At 31.0% G+C, this 17723-nt stretch overlaps 2 long non-coding RNA genes across 2 annotated transcripts; both read left to right on the top strand.

Annotated features, from left to right (window-relative positions):
- Positions 1-1346: 1346 nt before the first annotated feature.
- Positions 1347-11129, top strand: LOC132722894 (uncharacterized). The gene is made up of 3 exons (XR_009624677.1): positions 1347-1559; positions 10171-10248; positions 11061-11129. It is a non-coding gene; the product is annotated as an uncharacterized LOC132722894 (long non-coding RNA).
- A 993-nt stretch (positions 11130-12122) lies between these two features.
- Positions 12123-15810, top strand: LOC132722897 (uncharacterized). The gene is made up of 4 exons (XR_009624678.1): positions 12123-12146; positions 12533-12607; positions 13733-13807; positions 15784-15810. It is a non-coding gene; the product is annotated as an uncharacterized LOC132722897 (long non-coding RNA).
- The last annotated feature ends 1913 nt before the right edge of the window (positions 15811-17723 follow it).

A 17723-nucleotide genomic window follows, 5' to 3' on the forward strand; every position in this document is an offset into this window, starting at 1 on the left:
GAACGGGCACCTGAGTAGAACCACCGACGTTCCGTAAGCTAGCTGGATAGCTTCCTCACATGAAAGAATCCAAAGTCCCTGTCGGGATTCGAACCCACAGCGGTGAGGGGCAAGTGGTTTGAAGTAAACGACCTTAACCACTCGGCCACGGACGCCCCAAGTTTTCTAATGGATAAGTATGAAAGTTATTTAAAACATTGTTTATTAAGGCTAACATATTTTCTAAGTAACTGGCCATTCCTTCCACTGCATTCAAAGCATTAACATCCAGTTTATAAAAAGTTAAATTTGTAGTTATTTCTTCGTAGAAATACTTTGTAAATTTATTTTATATGCATTATTGTGAAGTAATCTTCTATGGCAAATCCGTATGTATTATTTTTATACTGTTATTTCGAGATGACTATATATATATTTTGTAGTCATTGTGAACAATGCAATTTAAATGGTTTGAATTGTGTGTTCTTAATTACGATCTCCATTATTTGTTGTTTTATTGTTATAATAGTTTAAACATAAAAAAACCTCATTTAGTGTTGTTTTAATATAAATAAGCTCCCTAACAAAACTGGTTAGGTCGAAGAGACAGAGAGCTGTTTCTGGTGAATGCTACCTGGAGTCTTTTGACCAGATGAGAGGTTTATCCGTCAAATAAGGGATTTTGAAATATACAGCAACTATATTTATTGTACTTGTAGTAAGGGTTCGACGAATACAGTTGGTCAGGTTTTACGTCGCAACAACATAGTATAGGTCGTACTGCGACTTTCCAGCTTTACTGACGGAGGAACTTCAGGTTTCCTGCATTATGTCAGGCACAGACGGTCCTTAGTTCCGTAAGCAAGCTTGGTAAGTTTCAGACATGAAAGAGCTCAAAGTCCCACAGTTTATAGAACTGATAGACTACAAATTGTAATAAATGTTTCAAAGATCCTTTACTATTATACTTGATAATCATATAAAATTGATTTATTAATATTTTCGAAATGGAGGTAAAAATTATATTAGGTTTTCTAAGTAGATAAATTGTCATATTCGAGAACATAACTCTAGCTGTCATTTAACATCATGCCAGAAAGAACTATTTTCATTGCAGATTGATAAACAGAAAAAAATATCAAGCTGCATAATTTGTGATGAAACGTCCTTTTGAAAAAAGATCTGTACAACATTTAAAATGCAAACTGTCTAAGTGTGGTTTAAAAGATTAATAATCGAATGTTCTATTTAAAAAAGCAAATTGGTTAAATATTGCAACTTTGCCAAACAATTACAAAAGTTTCATAATTTCTTATTTATAAGTTAGCGACTGTCTACTTATTATAAATATTTTCGTATCTGTCTTATTGAAGTTTTGTTTTGTAGTGAGCAAAGCAAAACTTTTACGCGTATCGGTGAGGTGTATTTTTTATAAAGTAACTGAAGATGTTTCAAATCATAAGAATTGTTTATTAATTCAAAATGTAGAGGCAATCATTGTATTCATCATATATTATAATACGAAATGCGTTCATAAAAAAGAGTAAAACATTCAAACGGCACGAATCTTTGACATTAAGGTAAGGCATTTTAATGATAACAAACTAGTATTAAGGTATTATATTTAAAGATCTTTATTCGATATTTGGAATATGTTTTATTGCTTTTGCTTCTAGATGTAGTGATGTACTTTTAGGTTATGTCATTTCACCGATAAAAAAAAGCTCGGTGTGATAAGAACAAAATCATGCTTGTCATTTTTACACTCATTTAGATCAGTTACTTTCTGTAAATGAAATAGCAAGATAAAATTATATATACACCTGGAAATAAGTTAAGCACAACCGACATTTTGCCTAAATTTTGACATGACCACAACTGATAATTTAAATATTATTTTGGCAATGGTACGAACCACCTGTAATCATGCAACAACTGGAAAAAGCTCTGCACCAAGAATGCCAATATTTACCTGAAGGGTTGAGGCTATCATCCGGGCACGTTGCGATTACACACGTTATTAAAAAAATTGGCTACATTATGTCATTTTAGGTTATGTAATCGACAATATTTAACAAAATATACACCGGTAAATGTTTTGTAAACGCTCCAACGCCATACTTATAAACACTCACATTTTTGGTAAAAAATACCACATTTGCTTATGCTTCTATAAATTGGTTAAGAATAAATTAAACTCATAAATTGGTATCGCTACTGATCAAATTACTATTACTTGGCTCAATTAAGTCGTCATCTCATGACAGTGCTTTCAATCACAACCAATTTAAGTTTCCGTGGTGCGCTTAACTTATTTTCAGGTGTATAATCCCAAAATCATAGTTTTAACTTATATAATTCAGTAATTCATATACTCGTTACTTTTATAAATAAGCATAGGGATCGAAAGTGATGTACCAACTATTTTGTTTTAAATATTACTGGTATTGTTTTTCTGCCGTAGTAAACTGTTGTAACATTTTAATATTTAAGTTAAAATATAAAAAAATCTAAATAGAAATGTTTTTTAACTTTTCAAATTTGACAGTCGTTTATGCCAGTTTGCCCATAGAACCGCCGAACCAAAATAATGAAACTTTGTCGTTTAAGATGAAACAAAATAATGAACATCTGCCAATTGTCTATATAAGCTTTGTTTCATACTCACAAATAATAAACACAATTTCTTATTATTGTATGCCGATTAACTAGTCATAGAATGGCCTTCGGTTGTATTCAATAAACAACGTTAAATAATCTAAAGTAAAAAATGACATCAAGCCCATGTGTGTTATGTTATTACTTAGTTTTCTTTGACGTGAATTGTTCAATAATAGTAGTAAGTACTCGAAATATTAATATTACGTACAAACATACAGTAATTTTTGACATACCAAAGATTTGGTTTAATCATTTTGAAAAGAATATAGTTTTGTTGAAATAGCTATCTTTTTTTTTCTATACGACAATACTGAAAAAGACCGTTTCTGAAGAATTACACCATTGGCGCGACATTTATATAGTAAAAGTTACGAGTGCACAAATCATGGTAGCTTTCATTCGAGTTGAAGATGCGTGAAATTGCAATTTTTAAGAATCATTTTCAAACCAAGTAAAACAAATATGGACTATATTTTTTTAACTGTACCGTTAGGCCCATTACCTACGATAATTAAATTTGGAACGTAAAAATTAAAACAAGAAAAAAATGAAAACAGAAAAAACGCGAAGGGACGAAACTGTGATCGTACGATGATGAAGATGCGAAGACACGATAACGAAAACACGAAAACTCTAATTCAAGTTGATGATATTTGCGTTTTCGCCAACGTGTCTTCGCATCTTCATCATTGTCCATTTTTTGTGTGTTTTTATACGTTTTCGTCTTCATCCCTTCTTGTTTTTGCGGCTTCGTTCTTTTGCGTTTTCGGCTTCGAACTTTTTTAAAAATTTTCATCATGCGATATTCATGTGCAGAAACAGTAGATTTATTTAACAAATGAATAAGTTTATAAAAAGTCAATTTCAAACAGGCTGTATATTTAATGAAATAATAGTTTATTTAAATATGAAATTGTTATTCATATAAAGCTACTGTCATCAAAATGATATTGTTTAATTAAGTGTATACTAGTCTACGGGCTTGTATACACAACGTTTAAAACGTGAAACAATATAATGAATTGATGTGTGAAAACTGCAATAACTGCCAACGCATTGTGTAATTGTTTATTCTTAAATACTTTTTATAATAATCATTTTGATTTTCATTAACATAAAATCAAGTGACCCTGTGGATGCAAGAAGACCGGGGTTTGAAATCACGGCATTATTTTCTATTTCAAACGAATTTTTTTAAACTTTATTTTATCTCAAATGATTGGCCAATGTATTCCAAAGACAAAATACACATGTATTCAATACTTGAAAAAAATATATAAAAAAACCATATGAAAATTAGAACTGCAACAAATCTAGATGAGACTTCCTTTTTCTTTATTTTTCAGTTTGCTTATATATTTTTGCAGTTGTGTTTTGAAATTCAAATCTTATTAGATGCCAATTACACAGACAATGGTTTAATTTGTTGGATACTGTGTGCCATTCTGGAATCTGGGAAAGGGAGACCTATCACGGGCATGCATTTAAAATTCATGTCCTATACAATAGGTGTACTTTCAAGAAAATAATAATGTTAATGAAAAATGGACATTAAAATCTGTTATGCTGTTATGCGTGTCCATAAAGTATTAAAATTTCTTTCATATCAGACAGGATTTTATCATGCCATTACTATGACAACTGCCTGATAAAGCCTGTCTGAGAAAAGCAACCTTTCTCAGTCAGTGACTTGAGAACACTATGTTCCTACGCCAGATCAGCACTGATGATGTTAATTGTTGGTATTGTTTAATTGACTTTGCTGAATATTTATGATAATACACAGTAAATAAATTGTTAAAGCAAATTGTACCAAAAATTGTGTTGTGTTATAAAATTATTGGTAAAAACCCTCGGACTACTTTTTTAGCGTATAACCCTCTTGTGGTTACCGTACTTTCAGAAATTAGCGCCCCGAATTAAAAAAAAATAAGATGCAAAATCATAATAGAGGTATGATAAAAAGAATAACAGGTTACTGTATTTTGAGAAAGGGATTTCTCACATTCGGCTAGATATGGTCCGGAAGGGGCTCGGCAAGCCTCGCCCCTTCCAGGACCATATCTAACCTCGTCTGAGAAACCCTTTCTCAAAAGACAGTAACCTGTTATTCTCTATATCTACGGTTTACAGCGGTGCTAGAAAACTCTGTCTTACACCCCCATGTAAGACAAGTCGCGTGCTTTAAATGACGTCATTGACGCGCGCCTTTTATGAATGAATCGCGTTCTTAGGATGACGTCATTTTTCCTTTATGAATGAAGTTGTATGTTCATACGCTCCTATCAGAAAAATGTGCGTAATGAGAATATCAGTTTTCATAATTTCTGTTCCGAAAATAATTGACATGTAATATGCAAGAAAAAGAATCAAACACCGGCTGTTGGTACAGACGGGAATATCTAGCTCTCGGGTAACTGTTTAGCGGTAACGAGGCTCTGTCGAGTTTCCGCTAAACAGTTACCCTCGAGCTAGATATTCCGGTCTGTACCGGCAGCCGGTGTAAGATTCTTATAGCCTTCCCGAAAGAACTCCCTGAGCCAGGGAATGTCCCTGTGCTGCAGCACATTGATTATATTGTTTTATATTTATTAATTCACACATATGCATATTTTTATGTTTTAGCTAAAAGTCATTTTGTAGTTGTTTGATATTTATGGATTTAGGCATTTTTAACTATTCGGTACTGTTTTTCCAATGAAATAACTTAGTACAACGTATTAGGTTACATTGAATATGAAACCTCGGTGTGGTATGTTGTAAATATTAAGTATTCGTCTTGCGATTATATAGCAGCAAAACTGTTTTAATTCATTATGAAAACAATTATAACAAACTGAAACGACGACTGTCAAAGACCACAGTCATTATTTTAAAGATAAAGAAAGCCTTCACTATAAAGAACAGACTACCTCTGAAGCAACATGATCACGTGATTTCCCCTCAAATCGTCTTTAACAACTGGAAGCTATGGGTCTTGTTCAAAATAAAAAAGTATTTCTTCTTTACTTTTATGTTACCTTGACCTTTTCACAGGCATACGCCCTAGTCATATACGTCAAATAATAGTTGCAGACTTTAAATAAGCCGACTTATTTTTACACTAATTTTATTTCTTTTTTAACCTATTGACATACATTCTGTTTCAGTTATATATATTTTTATATATTTTAATAGCGTATATTGGTATATTAATTTGCGAAATTAAATTTTGTATTTGAAAACAGGTTTTATTACATTTTGTAAAAGATGCACACTTGCGTATTATTCTCAAGCTAGTATATTCATTTCAATTTTGCAGTTGGCTACGAAGCTAAAATGTAATTTTCTTATCATTCTTTCGTTTATATATTATGGTTAGCTGTCAAACAATTTACAGACATATATTTTGTCTGATGGCTTGCCTAATTCTTTAAGAAATGTTCTAAATATTTTACAACAATATTTAAAAAAGAAAAATTAAAGGTAATTTATTTTGTACATTAGTAGGTATCTATGCCAAGTTATACATAATTATCATTGTTTTTTAAACCAGCTACGTTATTAATATACAATACATACTATTTGACCATTTATAATATAAGTATTGAAATGTATCTATTTCATGGCTTGAAGTATTATAATAGTCGGTAATTGTCGTGACTAGATAACAAAGATTGGACTTTCTGTGACCTGAATGTAGTTACTTTTGTCATAAATTCAATGAAGAAATAAAATAATAGCTTTCAAAAGACTATATATAAGTATGTCTAAAAACCATGATATCATTGGGAAATAAAATAAAATCCCCGATAAAATGTATTTGTCATGGCTTTTGAGCGTGCATTTAAAGACAATCCACGATATGTATTTGACCTGTTTAATTCGCAATGTCATATTAATAAGATTGACTTGCAATACATGATTTATTATGAGCCTCCCTTCTCTGTTCCTTCACCTCTTTTACCCCGTTTCTGTTTGGTGCCCTACTGAATGCCTTTCTGATCATTGTTTTGGCTAGATATTGCCGGGGCTGTGTTCTTGTTAACGGTACAACCATGTTGAACGTTTTATTCATGTTAAACATGATGAACATCTTGATTGGGAAAATAAGTTATTATTGATTGTCGGATGGTATATCTAACTAATTAACTGTTGATTTCGAGCGAAAACACGAATGGCTCAAATCACCTTCCATACTTTATACTTTAATGTTTGCCTTTTTTAATCTGTTGACCACATTCTGTTGTGTTCAAATATTAATAATTATCCCTCATGTACAGACTCAATCAAACCGAGTCTGCAAATCTTATGTAATTTTGTTGTGATTAATGCTTCCGAGGGATCACTTTGTTTCCAGATTTTTTTTCCTAATATCGTTAAGTGAGTAAGAAAGCTATGGAAACATCAATTATGCAAATTTGCATACATTGTTGTATTTTAGCATTGTTTTAATTAAATTGCAGGACCCTTTATCTTACAACGAATCGTTTAAACACAGTAAGACATTGTTATCAGTGTAAAGTCGTTTTTTTTTGTATTGACGTCGCTTTCGATTTGTCACTATCTTTTGAATGTTTATAATTAACAATACCCCGTTTCATAAGCAGATGTTCAATTTAAATGTTATACTCGTATCGTTTTTCTTTACAAACCCAAGTAATTTATCTAACAAGAATAAGATAATTAACTTCGTTCTAATATTGAAAAGAGTAATCCAATTTAGTGTTTAAGATACAAACATCGCGTGAAATTATGTTTGTTTCTTTTGTTACAAATAACAATACAAATGATTACTTATATCTTGTTCCTCAATGGTAATAACGTTACAAATGAAGTTATATTATATTGTCGATTTTAATCTGATATACTTTCAAAGTTCAACCATTTTGCAATCGTTAAAATCAGAAATATCAACAAAATTTTAAACAAAACTGTAATGCCACATTTTATGTATGTAAAACAATCTTATCAAAGCTCAGATCTTCTTATGTTTACATATAGATATGATTACTTATGTTGACATGCAGTTCTGATCACCGGTAGCTCATTTTCGCCTTCTAGCCCATTTGCATTTCCAGATAAGGCTTATTTTAATAAACCTTACCGAGAATTATTTTTAAGCAGCCTTCAACTTTTCTAACGATTCAATATCTAATCTTAAAAATAAAAAGTTTCATGTAGTTGTCAAATCAAAAGAAGATAGAAAGTGAAATATGCCAACAATAAAGTACATAAAAAATAAGGAATCCCTCGATACATCTAGATCTCTATATTCAAGACCTAAAAATGTTGTGTTTCCAGTGGTCCAGCGTTTAACCGGCCCGCTTTTTTAGCGCCGATCAAAAGTTTTTTCAATGATGTCCAAATTTTTCTATATATAACTTAGATTTTGAAAATAATTTTAAAGTCAAGATTTCTATTTTAAGTGGTCTGTTTAAACGTAAAACACATAAAACCAACTTCTATCGTACAATGTAATCATTCGGCGATACGGCTGAAGTTTGCGGCGCCCCATATATATTTTTAGTTTAAGCATTTTACTGCTAGTGTCAATGATAATAATATTTATATTCTCACGTGGAATATATATTCAAAAGAAAAGAAGAAGAAGTAATCAAAGACACATTACACACGGCTTTTGCAGTAGTAAGAGCAAAACTAGTGTATGGAAAGTATTGTTAATCCAAACAATGCTTGCTAATTATTACAGTAATTAAATCCATTTTTTAAGATTAAGTCACACTCATAATAAAAACATTTTGTAGTGCTCCCAAGTTTTTCTTTCATTATTACGTTTATAGATTCACCCGCGAATAATAGATTCGTTCGTAATTGTACAACAAAATATGATTCCTTGTTTTATTTAAGAACTTTGTAATACTTGCTTGCAATAATGTAAATCCAATATCAATTATAATATTTACCAAATCATTTTGATTTCTATAGCACAAGTATTTGTTTTACGATTTCTGTTTTTTAAAATAAAACTGTTAACACGTATTATTTTTGCTATGAAAAAGGCATGTCTGAAATTCCAAAATTAAGATTTATACATTGCTTGTTATGCTGATGTATTGAAAAGGTTAAAAATAAAGGACTTAGAAAAATATATCCTAATGCAATTCTTCATTGCAAGATAAGCAAACCAAATGCAGTGATTTTGTGCATAACGGTGTAATATAATGTATAAAAAGAATATTATGACATGTTTTATATACTGTAATAGTAAGTTGTATGAAAATTATTTGCATAAACACTGTCTTAAATTATTTCATAAAGCAGGGGTGACTTATAATAGCATGCAGTCTGCCAACTCAACTGCATACCCCATTCTTGCATTAAATATTTTCCTTACTGTCAAAACCTTGGATAGAAAAAAAATCAATTTAGTTTATAAATTGAAATTTGTAAATGTTGTAAAAATAGAAATACACACTACACCAGGAAATTTTGGAAGGTATCCTTCAGTAGTATAATACATGTATATTTATATTTTGATAATACAGGATTTAACCTATCAGTTTAGTTCTTTGGTTGTTTTTGTTTTTGGCAAGAATAACTACAATGTATGAGAATACAGGAATCATTATAGTGAGCAACACATTAAATAGCACACTACAGTCCTAATATCCATATTATATACATTGTTTATAACTACAATCATTATTGACTGAGGAAAGAAAAATTCCTACCTACCGACCCTACTACTTTTGCCACAACAATTTTCCTTCAGGCCTAAGTAAAGCGAACGATTCGTTTCCCAGTATTCTATTTTTAGGCACTAATGTATCTGACGCGTTATAAATTGTTCACGGGACGCTGTTTTGAAGAACAGGTTTAACAGTATTATGATGTACTTCTCCAAGACAAAATATAATGAAATACTAGCTTGAAACAACACAGAATTGGTTTCCAATCTGAAATTATAAGCTAAGGTGCTTTAACTCATCCGTGAAGTAAACATTAAGTAGATATTTGGAATATAATTTCTTAGGTTCTTAGGAATAATAAGTTCTGTCATTTTTGGTGTCCAAGCATTAATTCTTGGTTATTTATCTAATCTCGACATTTTTTACACCTGTTAAAGTACACGTTTCTAGTTTCCCAACGGTTAAGAATGAAATTAATCCACTTTCATGAACGCGAAAGCGGTCACTGATTGGCTGATTGAAATGTCACGAGCAGGTGACCTCCTCGGCCATATTCAGATCTATATGTGAGCGTAAAGATCTTAACCCAGAAAACTCAGATTGGTATGTTTCCTAACATAACTGCATGTTGTTATTCTTTGCATGAATGTTAACATTTTGGTCATTGAGTGCCATTGTTTTGTTTAATTCTGTTTGAGATGCTAGAAATATTTACGTTTTATTTGATCTCATACACAGACACAATCAACAATGTTTTGAATATTACTTTTTTTAACTTGTTTTATTTTTCTTTTTAAATCATGCGAATTTAGAAAACGGTTATCATAAAAATAACCTAGCTTATTACAATTTCTCTTTCTAGGCATGCCATTTAATTTTCATATGATCATTATTTAAGGTTGGCATCATTTAAAACAAAGCAAAGACACTATGGCGACGAGTATCAATAATGTTCAGAAATCTGACCAAGAGGAAGGTATACAGCATTTAAATTAATAATTTTGGATACCTTTTTATGTGTTATTTTGTAACTAACTTGTAACTGTGAATGCATGTAAAATCAGATAAACAAGCAAATTTGTTGACTTTGTATCCCCGTCCGAAAACTGTTTATTTCTAACCACAGTAAGTGCTCAAAGTGTTATGAACGAAAGTATTCAAATCCTTCAACACGTTTGGGTATTCTGTTAATATGTATTTTGCCCAAGTATTGATATGCTCTGTCCATATATATATATAGATATGGAAATTACAGCAAAGCTCAATACAATGACTTTGTAGGTCAATGTTTTCCAAGGTCAATGTCACGAATTGGTATTTATTATTCCTATAAAGTCTTGTTGAAATCCAGTTAGCAGATTGAAATAAATAACGCAATAACATGTTTCATAGAAACTTTTTTCCAGATATCTATACATCACAACAGCTAGCGTCAAGTGATGTGTGGCAGCCGTAAAAAGTTGCCCCGTACTTCACTTCAGTGTTCAGTGTTCAAATTTTTCTGATCCTTAAGGATAATTGAGTCCAGCACTTTTAAGTGTTAAGAATAGAGTATCGCTCAAGCCGGTGCTAGAGGGCGTGAGGAATATTGCACTCTTTCATTACCCCTCATGTTTGGACTCCATCAAACCAAGACTGCAATTTTCATGTAATTTTACTGATTTAAATCAAGATTTTGTATGAACGGATTGACAACTAGACAGACTGACAACGTCTTAACATTATCACCTCCCGATTATATTGGTGGGAGATGCTTTGTAATTATGTTGAAAACCTTTTTCGTTTCAGAATTAAAGAGCAGAGATATACCTGATGTCGGAGAAGAAACTGCCACGTCCAAATCTATTCCTAAAGAAAGTAAATAATTGATTCATCAATTATAGTAGAAAAATACGAATGATACTATTTATTACCATATATTGTTGATAAAATAATACCTGAAAAGGTGTATCTTATCTTTATCGATGCTCTGCAGATTTAGTTATTGGTAATATAACTGACAATACTGTCTTCAAATATAAGCACAATACTGAAAGTTTCTTTATTTCGAAATGGTTGTTAACAATATAATGTGAGGAATAATTGTTTTCATTTTATATACTTCCAGTTAATACATATACAATGTTGTTAAGCTACAAACTCCAGATAGTAATGAATGAATGAATGAATGAATGAATGAATGAATTAATGAATGGATGAATGAATGAATGAATAAATAAATAAATAAATAAATAAATGGTTTATTATAGACAAGTCAGGTTTAATGTGCAAATACATTTTAATGACCTCTTAATTCAAAAAGATAGTTGACAAAAGCTTTACTGAAAATGTTTCCATTTTGCATAATCTGACTTTAAGGCATTGGTACGGACAAGTGTACTATATAAATTAAAATAAGATATTGGAAAAGCTTAATAATACAAAAGAAAAAGTAATGGAAAAAAGGAAAGGTATTATAAATTCGAAGTAAAGTGCATAGTTTGCCAAACCCACAATTATGTCGCGTTTTTACGCCTTTTATTTTGCTTTATTACGCCTTTAATTCTGTGTTTACATGCTTTTGTTCCGCGTTACAACACCTTTTGCTTTGCGTTACCTTTTGCTCTGCGTAACAACACCTTTTGCTTTGCATAATTTCCCCCATTGTTTCATGTTATAACGCCTATTGTGAACGGTATAACGCCGTTTTTTGTCAGTGACACGGAATATTGGCAGTATCCAGTATTCAAAAATCTGTTAAATGACATACATAGTAATCCGTCGGTATTGTAATATTGTGATAAAAGTATAAAAAGGAACCTACACAGATAGTGTTTAATTCGTTGTTTTTTTTTGTTTTTTTTTCAGAAACACGTATCAGTAGCGGTTATGCAAGTATGATGATTCAAATTCACTTTCTCCCTTTCTTAGAATATCATTTTGTTTAATTGCTTCCTCGACTATTGATTCATAATTTAACAAAATGAACACTTATGATAACAACACATCATGAAAAAGTTTTAATTATTGATCGGCGATAATGTCTTGGAATGGAATTTGTTTTCATACAGTGTTTTGTTTTTAAATATATCCTTTCACATATATTAATTATAAATGTCATTTATCTTTATTTAACAATATGCTTTGTTTATTACTGAGTAAGAATGATATAAATGATAAAAAAAACATCCAATAGTTTCTGTTATGCATAGATTATCATTTTCAATTGCAAACGCCTTTTAAAATATGTATGTCTCAACGTTTCTGTTTTTATCATTCAGGTATTTACACAGAAAATGCAATCTCTGAAGACAGGTTTGTGCGTGGTGATTATTCTTTTAAGAATCGTGACGAAGGTAATAATTTTTCATAAGAATGTCACCCTAGAAATATAATCGCATGGAGTGTTGTTTTTATTGTACATATTCTTTTTTTTAATCTTAAAACATAATTGTATGGCCGTTTTAAGCCGCCCCGTAATTCAATAAATAATTTTATATTTTTTAATATTAAAAATCGTTCAGCACGACATTATTTGTGTTGTAATAGTTAAGTTCCCTCTATTTGAAAATTTTATAGTAAGGTGATTCAAGTATTCCTTTTCGAATACTGTATTATATCCATAAGAATAAGTTGCCTTTGATTAAAATTTGTCTTTAGTAACTTGTCTGTGATATAAAGGCTTCAGTACTTCTAATCCCGTATTATACGTATTATATAATCATCTCGTAAACTTGGGACCTTACTACATTTACTACATTTTTTCAATAGAAGTCGAAATATGTTGTCTTATCTTGACTTTTGAACAAAATAAGTTTTTTTTTCGAAAAGGAGATGTTTGATTTCTTTTTGTTATGGTTTATCTTCATTTTGTTTTGTTTGATCTTGATGAAGGCCCTGTCACACTAGGTTGCACTTGCACTGCTTTTGCATGGCGATGTTAAATGTAACAAAACGCGGTTAGCTCGTAATATAAAAAAGTGCCATGCACATGCAGTATAAGCACGTTTAAGACGCCACGCAATCTCCGTACAAGCGCTGTGAATAACCACCGCGATCATTCGGCGTTCACTTTGCGCTTTCACTGCACTCCTGTTGCGTTGTAGGAGATGCTTCTACGTTGGTACGGCGTCCTTAAGTGCGATCTCACTGTGCTCATATCAGAACGCTGAGTGACTGCGTTCGTTTTTAACCTGCTCAAAATGCGTGCGTCAGTCAGCGTTGTATGCGATGCCACTACGATGCTAGAGCGATTCTGCGTCGATGTTTACGATCGATCGTAATGCGCTCACCTCAGCGTTCTGAATATTTTTTGAGCGACGTAAGAACGCCGTCCTAGTATGACAGGGGTTTTAAAGATTACATTAAGATACACGTCTGCAAATGTGACTGATATGCATGTATATTGTGGATATATGCATAATTATGTATGATGTATTATGCACATCATAAAATTAATGTGAACTATTTTTTTTATCCAGATCAATGTAGTCAAGGAACAGAAACAGATTATACCGAACAAGACAATAAAGAAACCGAAACTACGTTCAAAGAAAGTAATAATATATTTTATCGTCATTTCAGCAATTGATATTTACTCATTTGTCTGTTTTGTTGTTTGTTTGATATTTGTTTTCCTGAATTTCTACATTTTTCGCCAAAATGACTGACTACTTATCCAAAATGATTTCGGAGTCAGAGGTAATAGTCAAATGACCATATGACTAAATGTCGGAGATCAATTGTCACTGAGAAGAGAATTTTTTAGAATCAGCGTTACCAGGGTTACATATCTGACATACCTCTTTTGAGGTCAGCGGACAGGCTTGTATAATAAAAAGCAACCTCATCTTTCCAGTGATCCATTATAAAATAGCGTAAAACTTACGAAGATGCTATGATAATGCTAACAATGATACATGTATAAAGATGCATCCTCTGCATATAAAAAATCAAAAGGCCATCTAATATCAGTTGTATTTCATGTAAAATTTATAGGGAAGAATTAAATATAAGAAGAGTTATCTTTGGTCATTTTGAAATTACAAACTGAAATCTGGCAATCTCGATGGCCATTCTGAAAAGGATAGTTCAAGCCATTCTAAAATAAAATTTTAAGGATAATTTTATAATAAAATGTAAAACATAGTTCTTGCCATTATAGAATAAAATGTATAAAATACATGTAGTTCTAAATTAAAATGGATAATTCTTAACTTTCTTGTTAAATTTAAGTTCTGTTAAACCATACCTACTGCCACAAACAAACATTTTACTGTGTGTTTGGATCTAATTACATTTTCTAATGAACATTCTTTTTTACATAACAACTTACTGAGATTTTTTAAAACAAAAACTTATTAAGTTATAATATTTGTCCAAATTGCTTTTAGACTTGTGAATATTTTTCAGTATTTTCCTTCTTCTTTTAAAATCTAAAATGACATTCAGTATATACATGTATAAAAATAAGAAATTTACATTGAGAGTAAAAAAATTGTGACGAAATAATTGAATACAACATTTGTTAACAAAAAATTGTTCCATTTGATTGTGGTGTTTACGTTTAGCTTCAGACACCCACACTTTCACAAAATATGGTAGATTGCGTTGTGAACCACATTTAGGTCCATCTCTATCACATTTGTTTGGTCGGTAAACAATGTTTTTGCAGCGTTTTTAGTATTCCTTTTTCACCATAACTTAATATAAAACGTTTATAATTAGTGTGTCGATTTTATACTATCCATTATCCTCTTATGATTTTGCAGTATTTTACATGTGATTCTTTTAATAATACTGCTATGATGCATTTAATTACAAAATGTAACGAATCAAACGAAAAAACAAGTAATAGGGAAACCCTAAATTAATACAGTAAAATCTAAATTTTCCTACTTTGAAGAGACATCAATGTCAATATGCTAATAATTTAATTTCTTTGTTTACAAAATGTATTTTTTTTTCTTAGCTACAAATTATTATGTCTTAGTTATGCAAGCATTGCTAAAATTACCATTTGTATTGAACACTAAAATATGCAAGTTTACCAGTTTTACTTCGGCCTAGTATCATTTTAAGGATTTTTGACCTCATCAATATGCTTTATTATTGCTTGGGTAGGTATATTGACCTGAGGCATTTGAATATTCAATGACCTTTTGCCGGTAATAATCGGATTAATATGTATTAATCAAAATTATGAAATACAAAAAATGTTAGAAATAAAACACACGTGTCACGGTTCAGAACTGTTCACGTTTTAGGGGAGAAGATGTGTAAGCGAACGGATAGCTCAATAACTCATGTTTCAAATAATTAAAAGAAATAATGACATATCAATTTATGAAAAAAAAAAAACAACTTTTTAAAAAAAAATCATAATAAATAACGGAAACTAACGAAACACCCTCCGAAAATTGATGAGTCTCAGGTCAATATTGCCAAACATTTCCATTTTGATTTTCGTTGACTGTGTGTCGTTTTGTGTGTGTGATTAATATCGATATAATATTTACATTTCTTTTTTCAGAAACATTGACCAGCGGTTATGCAAGTATGTTAACGACTTGATTTCAACTTTAAATTTAAGAACTTTAAATTATGTAGAAGATGGTCACAAAACTACGGGATATTTTCTGATTTTAACGTATCATTTCATTTTTACAACGCAGTTGACGAAAGCGGAGAAATAATTAGCAAATTGTAATGTTTGTAGAAATAATGCAAAACATTCGAGCATATACATGTTTAAATGTCAATATTCTATCAAATGTATGAACTGTATCAGTAATGAACACAGTGGAGGAATATGAAGTTACCTTCAGTTATAAAACTGTTACCTTTAATGACAGACATATTAAACAGATTTGAGTTTCCATTTGTTATTGCAAGATGTTAAAGTAAATGTGTTCGTTATTTATACATTGTTCATTTGTTAATGTTTGGTTAACTGTTACATTAACTCGTATATGTTCAGGTAACTGTAAAGAAAATACAATCATTGAAGACGGCACTGTGACAGAAAGCGTCAAAACAACGGATCTCAAAGAAGGTATTTTTTTAACTTGAATTCACATTAGGCATCCACAGAGTGGCGGTAAAAACCACTTAAACAATTTTAGTGATTGTTAAAATTCGTTTAAAACTAGGATAAAAAATTGAAAGAAGTAATGTAAGTAGTGATAGACACTAGTGATTTGCAAATATATTACTATTTAAGTAATCGTGCAAAGTTCTCAAAAACAGTTTTGTAAATTTGGGACTCATTCGATTTAATAGAAACTTGTAGATCAGGAGATTTTAACCCTCTGGTTTGCTTGACATTAATAACATTTCAAAAGTGTTTTGTAACAAAGTTGTGACCCGTTTTATGTGAATTATATGTTTTTAATCTTCTTTATCATTGAGGTTATTCCAAAGAGACTACAAGACTTGAAGAAGACCTCTTGAATGTAGAATCTCAGAACACGGAAGTTAATGAACTTCAAGGTAATTTTCGATTAACAGTTGAATGCATTATAATTTAGAAATTTACTATAATATTCTATACATGTTTACTGCCTTCATAGAGGATGACATGCTACTGTCAGAAACAATACATTTGAATGGCGATGTCGTAGAAAATGGCATATACATATTTATACAAGAGTGCGTAACAAATGTTAATCTAGATTATTAAATTAAAACATGGATCTGTATGTTTCACTTCAGATGTCAAATCAATTCGTCACATGTTCAGTTTCAATCAAAGCAAATTCATTTTCGCTACAAGCATACATCTTATTTCCTGATGGGCGGGGCTTTTGTTTGATACCAGATTACTTGACTGATATATTATCGGAAAGTTACCATATAAGTTGCGTGATAAGTTGCATTGTTTGATGCATGTATCTGATAGAAAAATAAAAAAATACAATATATCTAATATGTATATTCACCCATCCCGGTGATGTATACAAAAGCCGGAAGGTTTATATTTGCTGTAACATATTTTATTTTCATTATGCCAGAGAAAGGAAAGATAAAAACGCATTATTCACAGAAAATAGCACACGCTGTATGTATTTATCTAGTGTAGTCTACATTTAAACAATTATTTCTTTTCTTGCAGTCGTTGTTAGTCTTTGTGTAGGTAACACAATATGCATTGAAACTGAACAAAACGTTTCAAATCTGAATCACAAACAGAAAATACTTCGCAATTTTCGATATTTAAAACATGAACTTGATGATGCAGATCTCCGCATTCGTTTTTATCAAGGCCAGTTTTTCAGTGAAAATGATTTAGAGGAATTAAAAGCTAAGAAAGTGAGACACAAACGTATTGACCGATTCCTACGTAAAATACTACGACTGAGGTCAGAGGCCTATCCGAAATTCTTGCAGTATCTTGGTGAATGTGGCTATGGATATATTAGCGAACATCTTGAGAAAACAGAGTCAAAAATGTGTATGTCAAACATTTACTGT

Source organism: Ruditapes philippinarum, unplaced genomic scaffold, assembly GCF_026571515.1.
Source record: "Ruditapes philippinarum isolate M1 unplaced genomic scaffold, ASM2657151v2 ctg822_1_1_1_1, whole genome shotgun sequence".
NCBI lineage: Eukaryota > Metazoa > Mollusca > Bivalvia > Venerida > Veneridae > Ruditapes > Ruditapes philippinarum.